This window comes from Microcebus murinus, chromosome X (assembly GCF_040939455.1).
Source record: "Microcebus murinus isolate Inina chromosome X, M.murinus_Inina_mat1.0, whole genome shotgun sequence".
NCBI classification, from domain to species: Eukaryota; Metazoa; Chordata; class Mammalia; order Primates; family Cheirogaleidae; genus Microcebus; species Microcebus murinus.
In genome coordinates, this window is record NC_134136.1 from 116,174,726 (window position 1) to 116,191,570 (window position 16,845).

Genomic DNA, 16,845 nt, shown 5'->3' on the forward strand with positions numbered 1-16,845 from the left:
AAAATAGAAATTACAGGGATACTATTTTGTTGCATTTTGCTTTATTGTGCTTTGCAGATATTACGTTGTTTTTACAAGTTGAAGTTTTGTGGCAGCGCTGCCTTGAACAAGTTTATCAGCACCATTTTTCCACAAACATGTGCTCACTTCATGTCTCTGTGTTAGCATTTTTTAGCAATTTGGTATTTTTAATTAGGAATGTACTTTTTAAAAGACATAATGCTATTGCACATTTAGACTACAGTATAGCATAAATATAACTTTTATGTACCCTGAGAAACCAAAAAATTTGTGTGACTTGCTGAATTGTGATATTTACTTTATTGTGATGATCTGGAACAGAACCCACAATATATCTGAGGCATGCCTTTATAAAAAAAAACCAAAAATGATTGAGTTGAAAAGAACAAGAATTGAAATGAAAAGTTCACTAGAGGGGCTTAAGAGAAGATTTGAGCAGGCAGATGAAAGAATCAGAGAACTCAAAGTCAGGTCACCTGAGATTTTTCAGTCTGAAGATCAAAAAGAAAAAAAGACTGAAGAAAACTGAACAGAGCCTCAGAGACCTGTGTACCAACATACACATAATGGGGGTGCCAGAAAGACAGGAGAGAGAGAAAGGGGAAAAAAGAATATTTGAAGAAATAATGAAAAACAGTAATCTACACATCCAAGAAGCTCAATGAACTTCAAGTAGTGTAAACTCAGAAAACTGAGAATAGAGACAGTTTGACTTCCTTTCAAATTTGAATAACTCTTTTTGTTTTGTTTTGTTTCTTTCCTTCTTGCACTAGCTAGGGCTTCTCTAGATAGACCTCTTGAGAGTGAACATCTTTGCCTATTCCCAGTCTCGGGGGAAAGCCTTCAGTTTTTCACCATTAAGTGTGATTTTATCTATAGGCTTTTTATAGATAATAGTCATAGTTTATTGAAAATATTTATAATGAATGGGTGTTGGATATTGTCAAATACTTTTTCTGAATTTATTGAGTTGATCATGTGATTTTTGTCCTTCATCCTATTAATATAATGTATTACATTATTTGATTTTTGAATGTTAAATCAACCCTGCATTTCTGGGATAAAAAGAATTACTTGGTTATGATGTTTAATATTTTTAGATGTTCCTGGATTTTTAGCTTACTTAAATTTTGTTTAAAAATGTTATGCATCTATATTCATGAAGTATATTTGTCTATATTGCTCTTTTTATGTCATTTTTTTGTCTGGCATTGGTATCAGGATAATATTGGCCTCATAAAATCTACTGGGAAGCATTCCTTACTCCCCTATTTTCTGGAAGAATTTGTGAAGGATTGATTTAACTTACTTTAATAGTTGATTGAATTTGCCAATGAAGTCGTCTTAGCCAGGACTTTTCTTTATGGGAAGATTTTAAATTACTAATTCAATTTCTTTACTGTTATATGTCTAGTCATATTTTTAATTTCTTCTTGAGTCAGTTTAGGTAATTTGTGTCTTTCTAAGAATATGTACATTTTATATAAATTGTTGGATTTCTTGGCATATAGTTGTTTAGAGTATTTCCATTTAATCCTATTACTTTCTATAAGGCCAATAGTGATGTCTACTCTTTCATGTTTGAATTTGGTGACTTATGTCTTTTTCTTTTTTTCTTGGTCAATTTATCTAAATTTTTGTCAGTTTTGTCAATTTTTACAAAGAACCAAGTTTGGTTATCATTGATTTTTCACTATTGTTTTTCTGTTTTCTATTTCATTGATTTCCACTGTGATCTTATTTCTTCCTTTTGCTGGCTTTGGGTTTAGTTTTTTCTTTTTTCATTTATTAAGGTAAAAACTTAGGTTATTAATTTGAGATATTTCTTCTTTCTAATATAGGCATTTGAAGTCCCTCTAAACACTGTTTTATCTATATGCCATGAAGTTTGATATATTGTGGTTTTGTTTTCCTTCAGTTAGAAATATTTTCTAATTTCCCTTGCAATTTCTTCTATGATCCATCAGTCATTTAGAAGTGTTCTGTTTAATTTCTAAATATTTTTTTATTTCTAAATTTTTACTTTGTTGATTTAATTAATCATAATTTAATTACACTGTGGTTGAAGGAATACTTTGTATGATTTTAATCCTTTTAAGTTTATTGAGTCTTATTTAATGGCCTACTGTCTTAGTCTATTTTGTTTTGCTATAACAGAATACCTGAGACTGGGTAGTTTTTAAAGAAAAGAAATTTATTTGGCTCACAGTTCTGGAGGCTGGGAAGTTCAAGATTGGGTGGCTGAATCTGGTTGGTTTCTAGTGAGGGCCACTTGCTGCTTTATAACATGGCAGGGAAGCAGAAGGGGAAGCAGACACACGCAAAGAGACCAAACACAAGAGGCAGCCTCACTTTATAACAGCCCACTGCCATGGTAAGTAACCCAGTCCCATGAGTGTGAGAACTCATTCCTGTGAGAAAGGCATTAATCCCTCTTAATGACCTAATTATCTCTTAAAGGCACCACCTCCCAACACCACCACACTGGGGACCAAGCTGTAACATGTGTTTTGGTGGAGACAAACAATACTCAAACCATAGCACCTAGCATATGATCTGAACTCAAGAATGTATATTCTGCTATTATTGAGTGGTGTGTTCTATAGATGTCAGCTAGGTCAAGTTGATTTATGGTGTTCAATTCTTCTATATCTTTGCTGATTTTATGTCTAGCTGTTGTATCCATTCTATACAGTGGACTATAGAAGTCTTCAATGATTATTGTTTATTTCTCCCTTCAATTCTGTTAGTTTCTGCTTCATGTATTTTGGAGCTCTGTTTAGGCATGTGTATGCTTGTGATTGTTATATCTTCCAAATTAATTGATACTTTATAAAATGTTATTTTTGTTTGTAGCAATATTTTTTGTCTTAACATTTTATCTGTTACTAGTATAGTGACTTTATCTCTCTCACAGTTACTATTTGCATGGAATAATTTTTTACACTTTTACTTCCAACCTATTTGCGTCTTTGAATTTAAATGTATCTCTTGTAGACAGTATATAGCCAGATCTTATTTTATATATAGTCTGCCAGTGTCTGCCTATTGATTTGAGTGTTTAATCCTTTTTCTTATTTTGTAATTGAAATTTTTATTGAGATAATTATAAATTCATATGCCGTTCTAAGAAATAACACAGAGTTGTCCCTGGTACATTTTGCCTAGTTTTCACCAATGGTAACATTTTGCAGAACCATAGTATAATATTACAACCTGGATATTGACATTAATATAATCCATACCTTTTATTCATATTTTCCAAGTTTCATTTGTAATTATTTGTGTGGGATGGGTGGGAGGTAGTTTTAAAAATTCTATGCAACTTTATCACTTGTGTAGGTTAGTGTATCCACCACCACAGTCAACGTACTGAACAGTTCCAATACCATGGATATCCCTTATGTTGCCCTTTTATAATCATCCCCACCTCCTTGCTACCTCTACCCTTTTCCCATCTCTAATTCTTGGCAAATACTAATTGGATTTCTACTTCTAAAATTTTTTCATTTAAAAAATATTATATAAATGGAACCATATATAACTCTTTGGGATTGGCTTTTTTTAACTCAAAAACTATGTATCACATCATGAACTTGCACATCATTCTTGTACAGGGGTTATGTTAATCTTATCTGTATCATTGCCATTTGTGTGTGTTGTCAAAGTGAGCATACTTTATTTTTAATGTAATTATTGATATATTTGTATTATCTCTCTTATTTTTTATTTGTTTTCTATTTGTCTCATGTCCTTTTGTTCCCCTATTCCTCCTTTACTCTTTTTTGTCCTAATTTTTTTTCTAGTGTGCCATTTAAATTCCTTTGTTTTTTTATTTTTAATTATATTTTTGAGGGTGATTATTTTTAGCAGTTCTTCTGGGGGAATTACACTATGTATCTTAACTAAAAACAATCTATTTCAGATAATACAAACTTATTTCCAGTAAAATATATAAACTTTGCTCAGATATAGTTCTATTCCCTCCCCCTCCTTTGTGATATTATTGTTTATATAATTACTTATTTCTGTTATATTCCCAATATAGTATGATAATTATTCTTTTATGCAACTGTTAAGTTTTGCAAATAGTTGCATTCTTTTATGCAACTGTTAACTGTTGCAAACTTTTATGCAACTTTAAATACGAGAAGGAAAGAAACTATCTTTATACTGTCTCATATTAAATATATAATTACTCTTATTCATGCTCTATATTTTTTTGCATGAATTTGAATTATTATATAGTGTCATTTTATTTTAGCCTGAAGAACTTCCTTTAGTAATCTTTGTAAGGGAGGTCATGTTTACCTGGGAATGTCTTTATTTTGCCTTCAGTTTTTCAAATATACATATGGGATTCTTGTTTTTATTTTTCTTTCACTACTTTCAATATGTTATCTCACTGCTTGTTGAGCCACCATTATTTTTTATAAGAAATCAACTGTTAATTTACTAGGCTCCCCTTTCTACTTGTATGTAATGAATTACTTCCCTCTTGCTACTTTCAAGATTTTCTGTCTTTGCTTTTAAACACTTTGACTATGATGTGTCTCAGTGTAAATTTCTTTTAATTTATCTTATTTGGAGTTCATTGAGTTTCTTAGGTGTGTAGACTAATGATTTTAATCAATGTGAAGAAGTTTTTGGCCATTATGTCTTCAAATTTTTTTCCTGCCTTTTTCATTCTCTCTTCTTCATTTTAAACCATATATTTGTACACTTAATGGTATCTCACAGGTCTCTCAGGCTCTGCTAATATTTCTTCATTATTTTAACTTTCTGTCCTTTGGATTGGACAATTTTTATTGAGTTATCTTCGAGTTTGCTGATCCTTCCTTTTGTCACCCAAATCTGTTGTTGAGCCCCTCTGTGAATTTTTTATTTCAGTTATTATATTTTTAACACCAGAATTTTAAAACGATCCTTTGAAAACAATTTCTCTTCATTGATATTCTGTATTTGATGAGTAATTGTGGTCATATTTTCTTTTTAAATTTTATAGGTACATAATTGTACATATTTATGGGATGCATGTGATATTTTGATACAAGTATATAACATATAATGATGAAATCAGGGTAATTAGGTTATCCATCACCTCAAACAATTATCATTTCTTTGTATATGGCATCATATTTTGATTCTTTTTTTTTTTTCGGCATATTATTGGAGTACAGATTTTAAGGTTTCAATAAATGCCCATTTCCTCCCCTCCCCCCACAAGTCTGAGTCTCTATCATGACCATCCCCCAGATGGTGCACATCTCACTCATTATGTATGTATATACTCACCCCCCTCCCACCTCCCACCTGCCCAATACCCTATTACTGTAGTACCTATGTGACCACTTAGGTGCTGTTCAGTTAATACCAATTTGCTGGTGAGTATATGTGGTGCTTGTTTTTCCATTCTTGGGAAACTTCACTTAATAGTATGGGTTCCAGCTCTAACCAGGAAAATATAAGATGTGCTATGTGACCATTGTTCCTTAGAGGTGAATAGTACTCCATGGTATACATATACCACATTTTGTTAATCCATTCTTGGATTGATGGACACTTGGACTGTTTCCACAGCCTTGCAATTATGAATTGTGCTGCTATATACATTCGAGTGCAGGTGTCTTTTTTGTAGAGTGTCATGGGATCTTTTGGGTGGTTGCCCAGCAATGGGATTGCTGGATCAAATGGTAGAATCACTTGTATTGCTTTAAGGTATCTCCATATTGCTTTCCACAGAGGTTGAACTAGTTTGCAGTCCCACCAACAGTGTAGGAGTGTTCCTCTCTCTCCGCAACCACGCCAGCATTTATTGTTTAGAGATTTTTTGATAAAGGCCATTCTCACTGGGGTTAAGTGATATCTCATTGTGGTTTTGATTTGCATTTCCCTGATGATTAGAGATGTTGAGCATTTTTTCATATGTTTGTTGGCCATTCTTCTGTCTTCTTTAGAAAAGTTTCTGTTCAAGTCCTTTGCCCACTTTTTAATGGGGTTATTTGATTTTTTCTTCCTGATTTTCCTGAGTTCTAAGTATATTCTAGTTATCAGTCCCTTATCGGATGCGTAGGGTGCAAAAATTTTCTCCCATTCTGTAGGTTGTCTGTTTACTTTCATGAGTATTTCTTTGGCTGTGCAGAAGATTTGTAGTTTGATCAGGTCCCATTTATTTATTTTTGTTGCTGCTGTGATTGCCTTTGGGGACTTCTTCATAAACTCTTTGCCCAGGCCGATGTTTAGGAGAGTGTTTCCAACTTTTTCCTCTAGAGTTCTAATAGTTTCATACCTTAGGTTTAAGTCTGTTATCCAGCATGAGTTGGTTTTTGTGAGACGTGAAAGGTGTGGGTCCTGTTTTAGCCTTCTACAGGTGGCTATCCAGTTTTCCCAGCACCATTTATTGAAAAGGGATTCTTTTGCCCAGCGTATATTTTTGTCTGCTTTGTCAAAGATTAGATGGCTATACGAGGATGGTTTTATATCAGGATTCTCACATCTGTTCCACTGGTCAATATTCCAATTTTTGTGCCAATACCATATTGATTTGATTACTACAGCTTTGTAGTATAGTTTGATATCTGGCATATTAATGCCTCTCATTTTGTCTTTGTTGCCTAGAATTGCTCTTGATATTCAGGGTCTTCTTTGGTTCCATACGAAGCATAAAATTATTTTTTCTATATCTGTGAAGAATGCTGATGGGATTTTAATAGGTATTGCATTGAATCTGTAGATCAGTTTGGGTAGTATAGACATTTTGATGATATTGAGTCTACCGAACCACGAGCATGATATGGATTTCCATCTGTTTACATCCTCTGCTATTTCCTTCCTCAGTGTTTCATAGTTCTCCCTGTAGAGGTTTTTACGTCCTTGGTTAACTATATTCCTAGGTACTTTAATTTCTTTGTTGCTATTGTGAAGGGGATTGAGTCTTTGATTTGGTTCTCAATTAGATTGTTGTTGGCATATATGAATGCCTCTGATTTCTGTGTATTGATTTTTTATCCTGAGACTTTGCTAAATTCATTGATCAGTTCCAGGAGTTTCTCGGTTGAATCTTTGGGGTTTTCTAGATACAATATCATATCATCAGCGAACAGTGAAAGTTTGATCTCTTCTGCCCCTATTTGGATACCTTTGATTCCATTTTCCTGTCTGATTGCTGTAGCCAAGACTTCCAGCACTATGTTGAACAGAAGTGGAGATAGTGGGCAGCCTTGTCTGGTTCCAGCTCTAAGTGGGAATGATTTCAATTTTTCCCCATTCAGTATGATGTTGGCTATGGGTCTGTCATATATGGCTTGTATCATTTTTAGGTATGTCCCTTCTATGCCTATTTTCTTAAGTGTTCGTATCATGAAAGGGTGTTGAATTTTGTCAAAAGCTTTTTCTGCATCTATTGAAAGAATCATGTGGTCTTTGTTTTTGCTTCTGTTTATGTGGTGAATTGCATTTATAGATTTACGTATGTTGAACCATCTCTGCCTTCCTGGGATGAAGCCCACTTGGTCGTGGTGGATTATTTTTTTGATAAGTGTCTGGATTCGGTTAGCTAAGATTTTGTTGAAAATTTTTGCATCTATATTCATTAGGGATATTGGTCTGTAGTTTTCTTTTTTTGTTGCATCCTTTCCTGGTTTTGGTATCAGAGTAATATTCGCTTCATAAAAGGTGTCGGGGAGGTTTCCGGTCTTCTCGATGTTGTGGAATAGTTTCTGCAAGATAGGTACTAGTTCTTCTTTGTGTGGTAAAATTTGGGTGTGAAGCCATCTGGACCGGGACTTTTCTTTTTAGGGAGATTTTTAATTGCTGTTTCCATTTCAGCAGTTGAGATTGGTCTGTTCAGGGAATCTATTTCTTCCTGGTTGAGCCTAGGGAGGCTGTGTGTTTCTAGAAATTTGTCCATTTCCTCCACATTTTCCAGTTTGTGTGCATAAAGATTTTTGTAGTATTCATAAATTGTATCTTGTATCTCTTTGGGATCAGTTGTGATATCTCCTTTTTTATTCCTGATGGAGCTTATTAGAGATTTCTCTTTTCTGCTTTTCGTTAGCTTAGCCAATGGTGTGTCAATTTTGTTTATTTTTTCAAAGAACCAACTTTTTGTTTTATTAATCTCCTGAATAGCTTCCCTCTTTTCAATTTCGTTTAGTTCTGATTTGATCTTGTTGATTTCACTTCTTCTGCTGGGTTTGGGGTTGGTCTGTTCTTCTTTTTCCAGCTCTTTGAGTTGTTTCAATAGATTGTCTATTTGTGATCTTCTTGTCTTTTGGTTATAGGCATTTATGGAGGTAAACTTTTGTCTCAGAACTGCTTTATCTGTGTCCCAGAGGAGTTGATAACTTGTCTCTCCATTGTCGTTTTCTTCATAGAATTTTTTAATTTCTGTCTTGATTTCTTCATTTATGAAGTAATCATTTAGTAGGGGGTTGTTTAATTTCCATGTTTTGTAGAAATGTGAGTTTCTGTTAGGGTTGATTTCTACTTTTATTCCACTGTGATCTGAGAAGGTACATGGTATGATTTCTATTTGTTTAAATTTCTTGAGATTTACTTTGTGTCCTAGGATATGGTCAATCTTAGAGAATGTCCCATGAGCTGATGAGAAGAACGTATATTCAGTGGATTTTGGGTAGAATGTTCTGTAGATGTCAGTCAGACTCAATTGTTCTAGAGTTTTGTATAAGTCCATTATTTCTGTATTAATTTTCTGTTTAGAGGATCTGTTTCGTGCCGTCAGTGGGGTGTTGAAATCTCTGGTGATTATGGAGTTGCTATTAATCCATTTGCTTAGATCCAGTAAGGTTTGCTTTATGAATCTGGGTGCACCTAAGTTGGGTGCATATATATTTGAAATTGTTATCTCTTCTTGTGGAACTGTGCCCTTCACCATTATATAATGACCCTCTTTGTCTTTCACTACTTTTGTTGGTTTAAACACTAAATTGTCTGAAATTAGAAGTGCCACACCAGCCTTCTTTTGGCTTCTATTTGCTTGGAATATTGATCTCCACCCTTTTATTTTTAGTCTATATGCATCCTTGCAGGTTAAATGTGTTTCCTGAAGACAGCATAGACTTGGCCTGTATTTTCTTATCCATTCAGCCAGCCTATGTCTCTTGAGTGGAGAGTTTAAGCCATTCACATTTATTGAGAGAACTGATAGGTAAGGTAGATTACTGTTCATTCTGTTGGGTTGGATATTGTTGCTATGATTTCTGTCTTGAGCCATTGTAATATCTGGCCTTTACTATCTTTGGGTTTTGGTTGTTTTTATATTCGTGGGTTATTATTATGATGTTCCGTGCGTAACGCTGTTTTAAGTACTTCTTGTAGGGCTGGTCTTCTCTTGGTGAATTCTCTGAGCCTTTGCTTGTCTGAGAATGTTTTTATTTCTCCTTCATATATGAAGCTTAGTTTTGCAGGGAATAATATTCTAGGCTGGGCATTGTTTTGTTTCAAAAGAGTGAGAATGGGGCCCCAGTCTCTCCTTACTTGTAAAGTCTCTTTAGAGAAGTCTGATGTTATTCGAATTGGCTTTCCCTTGTATGTTACTTGCTTCTTTTGTCTTACAGCTCTTAGAAGGGCCTCTTTAGTTGATACTTTGGTCAGTCTGATGACTGCATGTCGTGACGTCTTCCTGTTTGCATTGAATCTCCAGGGGTCCTCTGAGCTTCTTGAACTTGTATATCAAGATTTTGAGCAAGGCCTGGTAAATTTTCCTCTATTATGTCTTCAAACAGCTTGTCCAACCATTGAGTGTTGTCTTCTTCCCCTTCTGGTAAGCCTATGACCCTCACATTAGGTTTCTTCACCTAATCCCACAGCTCTTGTAGGCTTTGCTCTTTTCTCTTGTTTCTCTGCTCTATTTCTGTGACTGATTTATTTAATTGGAGGGTGTTATCTTCAAGCTCTGAGATTCTTTCTTCTGTTTGATTTACCCTGTTCTTGAGACTTTCCACTGTATTTTGTAGTTCCTTGAATTGATTCTTCATTTTCAGGAGTTCGGTTAAACTTTTCTTCATTGTGTCTATTTCTTTTCCCATATCCTGGAGGCTTTTTGTGGTTTCTTTGTGTTGGTTATTGAGTTGTTGTTGCAGCTGGGTGAGTGTTCTTATGATCCACATACGAAATTCCTCTTCCGTCATATTGGTTGCCTGATTTTGGTTGGTGTCCATTTCTAGGGGGCTCGTGCTCCTTTTTGGGGGTGTGTTTTCTGTTTGGTTCTTCATATTTCCTGAATTCTTTCTCTGATTTCTTCCCATGTCGATCAGTTGTTGTTTCTTTCCTTTAGGTTATTTTTTGGGTATTCACACACCTTGTTTAATTTCTGAGGCATTAGGGGGTGTCTGTGGGTTAGATTGGACCACTCCCTGTATATTGAGTCAGTGGGTGCTGTGGAAAGGCTGTGCAGGATGCTGTCCCTTTCAGTAGGTGGCGTTTGCTTGGAGGAACAGGCTATGCTGTTGATTTTGTGTCCTGTTATCAGCTCTTGTTCTGGGCAGAGCTGGGTTGGGTAAGACTGCCCTCAGGCAGTTAGCAGGGGTCAAAGTTCTGTTTTATGCTTCCAGGAAAAGCTGTCAGGGCGGGGCTGGAATGGTCCCGCTCAGCCAGAAAGTCTGGGTTTGGGGTGGGGCTGTTTGAGACCCACAGTCTGGAGTGGGCTTCGCTTCTTTCCACCCTCCCCAACTCTGCAGCTACTCCTGGGCCTCTGCCAGCAGGCCAGACCTCAAGCCACCAGGCCTCCCCGGACTGTGATGCCGGCGGGGAGGTTCCCTGCACAGGAACGCCACCTGGGTTGGGCGCACGGCCTCCTCCTGGGAGGAGGGTTGCCCTCTAGGATGCTGATCCACCCCTGAAGGCACACACACCTCAGTAGGCTGTTCACGTATAACCCTTCTGTGCCCCGGGCAATGCTAGCCCTCGGTGCAGGGGATCTGGTCTGCAGGTCCGACCTCTGGGTCCCAGAGTTCAAACTGTATCCCCACCAGGGAGAGGATTTCTGGTCCCAATTCACCCACAGGGAGCCCAAGCTGGGTCTATGTCTCTCAGCCTCTGAGTTGGCACCGTTCTCCTGGGAACACCATGCCAGCAGCACCTGGGAGAGCTGGCGGGTAGGGAGCTCACAGTCTGAGTTCCTCTGAGTCAGCTGTAGTGTCCCAAAAGGGAAGGTCCCGTTCCCTGGAGGTGCCTCTGGCTGGTGGCTGTATTGTCTCTCTGGGCAGCCGTGGGTAGGTTCGGCGGCGGAGGGGAGGAGGAGGCAATATGGCGCCTGCCGCGCGGCTCGGGTCTGTGCACACGGAGGTGCCCGGAGGAAGTTGGGAACCTGGTGCCACGTCTGCTACAGGCTCACTGCTGGCTGGCGGCGGCCGTCTCTGGGCTGTTGTCCGCAGTTCTCTCCACCCGCTGGGGAGCCCACCAGCAGTCCCAAATGCAGGGGACGGGAAAGAGCAAATCTACCTACCATTGCCGCAGGTCTCCAGGCTGCTCCGGTGGTCTCAGCCTCCAGTTCTCCTCCGCAGCCTCCTCCCGTGGAGTCTCCCAGGGTCTCAGGTACCCCTCCTTCTGGTCCTCGTCCGCTGTATGCTCGTCTTCTTGCTTCTTTTTGCTAATTTCTGCTAGAATCTGTCTTTTATGCAGAGACACTCTGACAGTGTTTCTCGTCCGCCATGTTGCTCCACCCCCTATTTTGATTCTTTAAGGTGGTTTCGTTTACTTCTTTGAAGATAACACCTGCTTTGAAGTCTTTGTCTGGTAATTTCACCACGTGAGGTCTTTCAGAGAGTGTCTGTTGCCTCCTTTTTTGTTCTTGCATATGGGTTACACTGTCCTGTTTTTGGTTTTGGCATGTCTCATAACTTTGTTTTTGAAAACTGGACATTTTGATAATATATTGTAGCAAATTTGGATTCTGATTTCTCTCTTCCATGGGTTTTTTGTTGCTATTTTTTGTTGTTATTTGTTTAGTGACTTGCCTTGAATAACTCTATAGTGTCTGTCTCCCCAGCGGTATGTAGCCACTGATGTCTCTACTCAATTTAAAAAAATAATCTTGATCTTATTTTTAATCTGGGTTTTCTGGGGTCATGTCTGAGTCAGCATAGCTTAGTGGTCAGCCAGAGATTTTTCAGAGGTTGTATTTAAACACCTTGAGCCAATAAGCCTTTTACTCTATGTCAATGGATCTGTGTATGGTTTGGGAAATGGCATTCAAAGTTTAGGCAGTTTACAAGTCTTTCACAGCCTTTACTTTTTGTGCTTGTAAAGTCTCACATTCATTCAGCTTACTAAGATCCTCTTCAGTCTTTCCTGAGCATAAGCATAGCCATGTGTACATACATGTACGGCATTCCAGATCCCTAGGGATATGTGGGAGCTTACCAAGGCTCACTCTGGCTATCTTGATCCCCAGATATTTCTGATAAATTTTTTACTTTTCTTCTTGTATGATGTTTATCTCAGTCAGCATGGCAACCTCAGACTAGCTGTGACTTTGGTCTTCTCTAATTGTTTGCCCTCAAGATTGCTATTGTTTTCAACAATGCCCCAGGCATGTTTTTTCCATATTCCACTCAAATCATGTTAGCCCTTTTAGTAGTGGAGTTGCTGATCCTCAGGGCCTGTCCTACCCTGCTAGAACTACAGTGCCATGGAGCTGGGGGAAAGGGCATGAAGCAGTTTCAGGTAAAAAATACCAAACTTTCCCTGTTCTTACTGAGATTCAATGGCTTTTTTGAATAAATGCTTATCAATTTGTTTTATTGTTTGGTCAGTTTCCAGACTCCAGAAAAGGTTATTTTTAATAATTTTGTCCAGTTTTATTATTCCTTTTTGGGATAAAGTTTTGCTGAGCTCCTCAAGCAGCTATTCCAGAAGTCCTTCCCTAGTAATAGCCTTCTGAGGCTGTTAGCCACACACACCACCCAAATTGGAAGGCTTCTCAGAACATAGTGGTTTATGTCTAGAGTAGTGTCTGTACATCTTGGGTGGGCGAGGGTAGAGCAAGTTCCAGCGATATGCCTCCTTAATATCTCATTTCAAAAGAAGACTTACAGAGAGATTTAGCATGCTGTATTCAGAGAGAGAATGAGACATTCATGCCCCAGAAGTTTACCGTTCCATGTGGCAGTAAATGTGAAGGCCCATGTGGATGGGGGCTCCACACACTCAATTGAGGAATGGTCTTCAGGATGGGGAATTTAGAAGAAAGGGGGAGCATTTACCTTCATAAAAGATTAATTATGGGAAATAAGAAGATGGAAAACCAGCTGTGAAGGAAAATTCCAGTTTAAAAAAATTACTAAAGGATATATTTCTCATCCTCTTTACATAGACTAGAAATCCTTCTGTGTCAGTTTGTCCATGATTCAACTCTGGTCTCTCTGAGCCTGGCTGTAAATATACCCATGAAGCTCCTCACTATATATCCTTCATAGTCTGAGGGCATAATGGCTCCTGTAGTACTGTGAGGGGTCTCTGTGTGTCTGTGTGTGTGCCATAGGGAAGAGCTTCCCACATAAAGCTTCTCAGAGTACTAGAGCTGCTATATACAAATAAAAGTCTTTGATGTGTATTTTCAATTAATCAATGACTCCTGCACAGAATAAATGAAGTTATTTTCCCCCTTACCAGTCTTAATTCATAGGTTATAATGTTAATGAAGGTTGGTTTTTTCTGATGTTGCCTCTACTTTTATGCACTGTCTTTTCTTTATTTTACTAATTACCTGTGCAATAAAATGGTATCTAAATTGGTTTAAAGGCATCATTCTAAATTAAAAAAACCAACATTTAAAAACAGCAATCCCCACAAGTGTATGTCTTATGAATGAGGGTGAGCATTTAACCAATTACTATGCAGTAACTGTATGTCAAATGCAGAACAATTGCCTGAAGGGAGCAGCAACTTGCATAACCCCATTTTGAAAAAGTAGATCTTTTATTTTATCTTTCTCAGTTTTAGCTGGTGTTTTAAAGAGAGATGTGATTTTGCAGCTTTGGGGAGCACTCGTCTATTTCAGGCAATTGTCAGAACCGAGAACTGGAGGAATTCAAGAAGAGGGCTCTAGAGCTCTGTTCTAAAAAATATTGTAGAAGCAGAGAGTCTTTCGTTTTTAACGGCCAAGCTCTGTCCATTTCGTGAGCAAATGTCACAGTAAAAGACAGAAATACAGCTCAGAGAATAGCTGCAGAAGACAAATGGCAGGGGAGGTCCAAGCAGCTATAACTTAGTGCTTTAGTCATCTTTAATGGAAATGGAGCCTCTAGCCAAGCCTAATATATAATGTATCATAAAACATATGTCTGTCAGTCTCCCAGGTACAATAAATAGGGGAAACACAGACCTCAAAGGGAGGCTATGGCAGGCCTTTCAGAGGGGCTCAAATTACTTGGCTTGTTGTGGGGGGTTGGAGGTTGTGGGGGAGGAATGATGTAATGTATATTTTTAGTGTTTCTAAGAAATTACTGCCTCTAGTCCTGTTCCGGTGGGCTGTAGGAACGGGAATGCAAAGGGAGGGGCTGGATTTACAGATCTGCATGGGAAATATGAGTCAAGTGCCTGTTTTTACAGGTGATTAAGTTTTTTTTTTTTTTTTTAAATTTGGAATGTAGTATAGCAGGAAAGAGATGGGACATGTTTAACCAATGGCTCTCTCTCCTCTCCTCTCCTCTCCTCTCCTCTCCTCTCCTCTCCTCTCCTCTCCTCTCCTCTCCTCTCCTCTCCTCTCCTCTCCTCTCCTCTCCTCTCCTCTCCTTTCCTTTCCTTTCCTTTCCTTCTTTTTTCTTCTTTGACAAAGTCTCACTCTGTTGCCTGGGCTAGAGTGCCGTGGTGTCAGCCTAGCTCACAGCAACCTCAACCTCCTGGGCTCAAGCAATCCTCCTGCCTCAGCCTCCCGAGTAACTGGGACTACAGGCATGTGCCACCAGGCCCGGCTAATTTTTCCTATATATATTTTTAGTTGTCCGGCTAATATCTTTCTATTTTTTTAGTAGAGACGGGGTTCTCCCTCTTGCTCAGGCTAGTCTTGAACTCCCGAGCTCAAATGATCCACCTGCCTCGGAACTGATGGCATTTTACAGAACTCTCACCACCTTTGCATCTCACTGTTGCCTCATCTTTTTCCCCTGGTTAAACAGCAGCCCAGGGCACCCTGGTAAGGATGGATGTCTCTGTCCTTTGTGCTCAAGAACTTGGATTATCCTCCCTCAGGGTGCTCTCTGGCAGTCTGAATTTCCTGCTCTCCCAGTATGCTCTGCCTCTCACCTACCTGCTTGGTAGATTCTTGCCCCTTCCTACTACTGAGCCTACTTCCTTGAGTTCCAGTTCTTCCTATGTGCTGTAAGACTTTGGGTGTGACCTCTATGACTCTTAGTTTCCTAATCGGTATAATGGGAATATTAAGCTATCTCTTTGGAACTCAAATATAGGTCTGTTGCTATACTTCAACTTTAAAGCATGTTCTATGATTCTCACAGATCCTCATGCTCAAACTGTCATCTCTACTGTGTTTTTGTAAATGATGTCTTGCCTCTTCATAGAAAAGCCCACTGAAATAGTTCCTTACATTAAATCCTTTCAAAATGGATTGACCTGGCCCCATCCATTCCATTTATGCTAATGATTCTCGATACCTCTGGATCTTTCTACTGTTCTACCATTCCTGTGTCTCAACACACAGGTGAGCATGTTCTAAAGCATAAAGACATGTGCACGCATACACACACACACTCATGCTCATACACATCCCCACATCCCCATGCAGTATCAATAGAGTGGCTCTTCATGTGATATGATCGGAAGTTATACTGAGACCAGAGTCTCTGGCCTAAGATGTGAGGAAATCAGCCCTTTATCCAACTTTAACAGCCTCATTCTCTTGATTCATGATGGTTTTTCATGCAAGTTCTGCTAGGAACGACTCAATTATCCCCTCCTACTTTGCATTCATGGGCACAGGTGAAGTCCCTGCAGCCTGGGTGTGGGCTGCTGTCAGAAGAGTTAGTGGGCACCTAAGTCTAACCGGATTCACTTGCCAGTGTTTCTCAGGATCAGCCCAGTCTACATAGCTGTGTTTGCTTTGTTGATGTTTTTGTTACTTATAAATATTTAAGCATGTTCACACTTGCCCAGTTTTTCAATGATTTTAAACACCCCCCTCAGGGCTTGAGCCCTTATTTTCTCCTTTGGCTGTCTTTTCTAATACTGTCTGTGGAGATCTTTCTTTGGTGGAATGGCTTTAACTTTTTGACTGTGACCCAGTGTAAGAAATACATTTTACACATAAGCATGAATACAAATATATAGATGATATAAATAAGGCTTTTATTAAACTATATTCCTATATTCCAGGTCAAATGCATTTTGGTCTATTCTATCCCATTTTAAAATGATGTTCTTGACCTACTGTGGCAAAATTACTTACCGAACCTATTTCCTCTCTGGGTACACAGCTAGACGATATTTCCCAGCCTCCCTTGTGGGAGTTCTAGCTATATTTTACTGAGTTCTAGCTAATAAAATGTGATCAGGAGTGATGTCTCTTTCAGGTATGACCCATAAAAACCTTCCATGTGTAGTTCACCAAGCCCTTCCCCAATCCATGGACTTGATGCAGACAAAGGTGGTTATAGACAGAATGTCTATGTCCCTGCCCCCCCCCCCATTAATATCTTGAAATCCTAATCCCCCATGTCATGGTTAGGGGGTGGGGCCACTGGGAGGTGATTAGGTCATGAGGGTAGAGCCCTCATGAATGGGATCAATTCCATTATAAAAGGCACTCCAGAGAGGTCTCTTCCCCTCTTTCTGCCATACGACGAT

The 16,845-nt window shown here is 38.6% G+C and overlaps 1 non-coding gene across 1 annotated transcript; it reads right to left on the bottom strand.

Annotated features, from left to right (window-relative positions):
* Nucleotides 1-3,593: 3,593 nt before the first annotated feature.
* Nucleotides 3,594-3,695, bottom strand: LOC142866085 (U6 spliceosomal RNA). Its single transcript, XR_012916152.1, has one exon. It is a non-coding gene; the product is annotated as a U6 spliceosomal RNA (small nuclear RNA).
* Nucleotides 3,696-16,845: the final 13,150 nt, after the last annotated feature.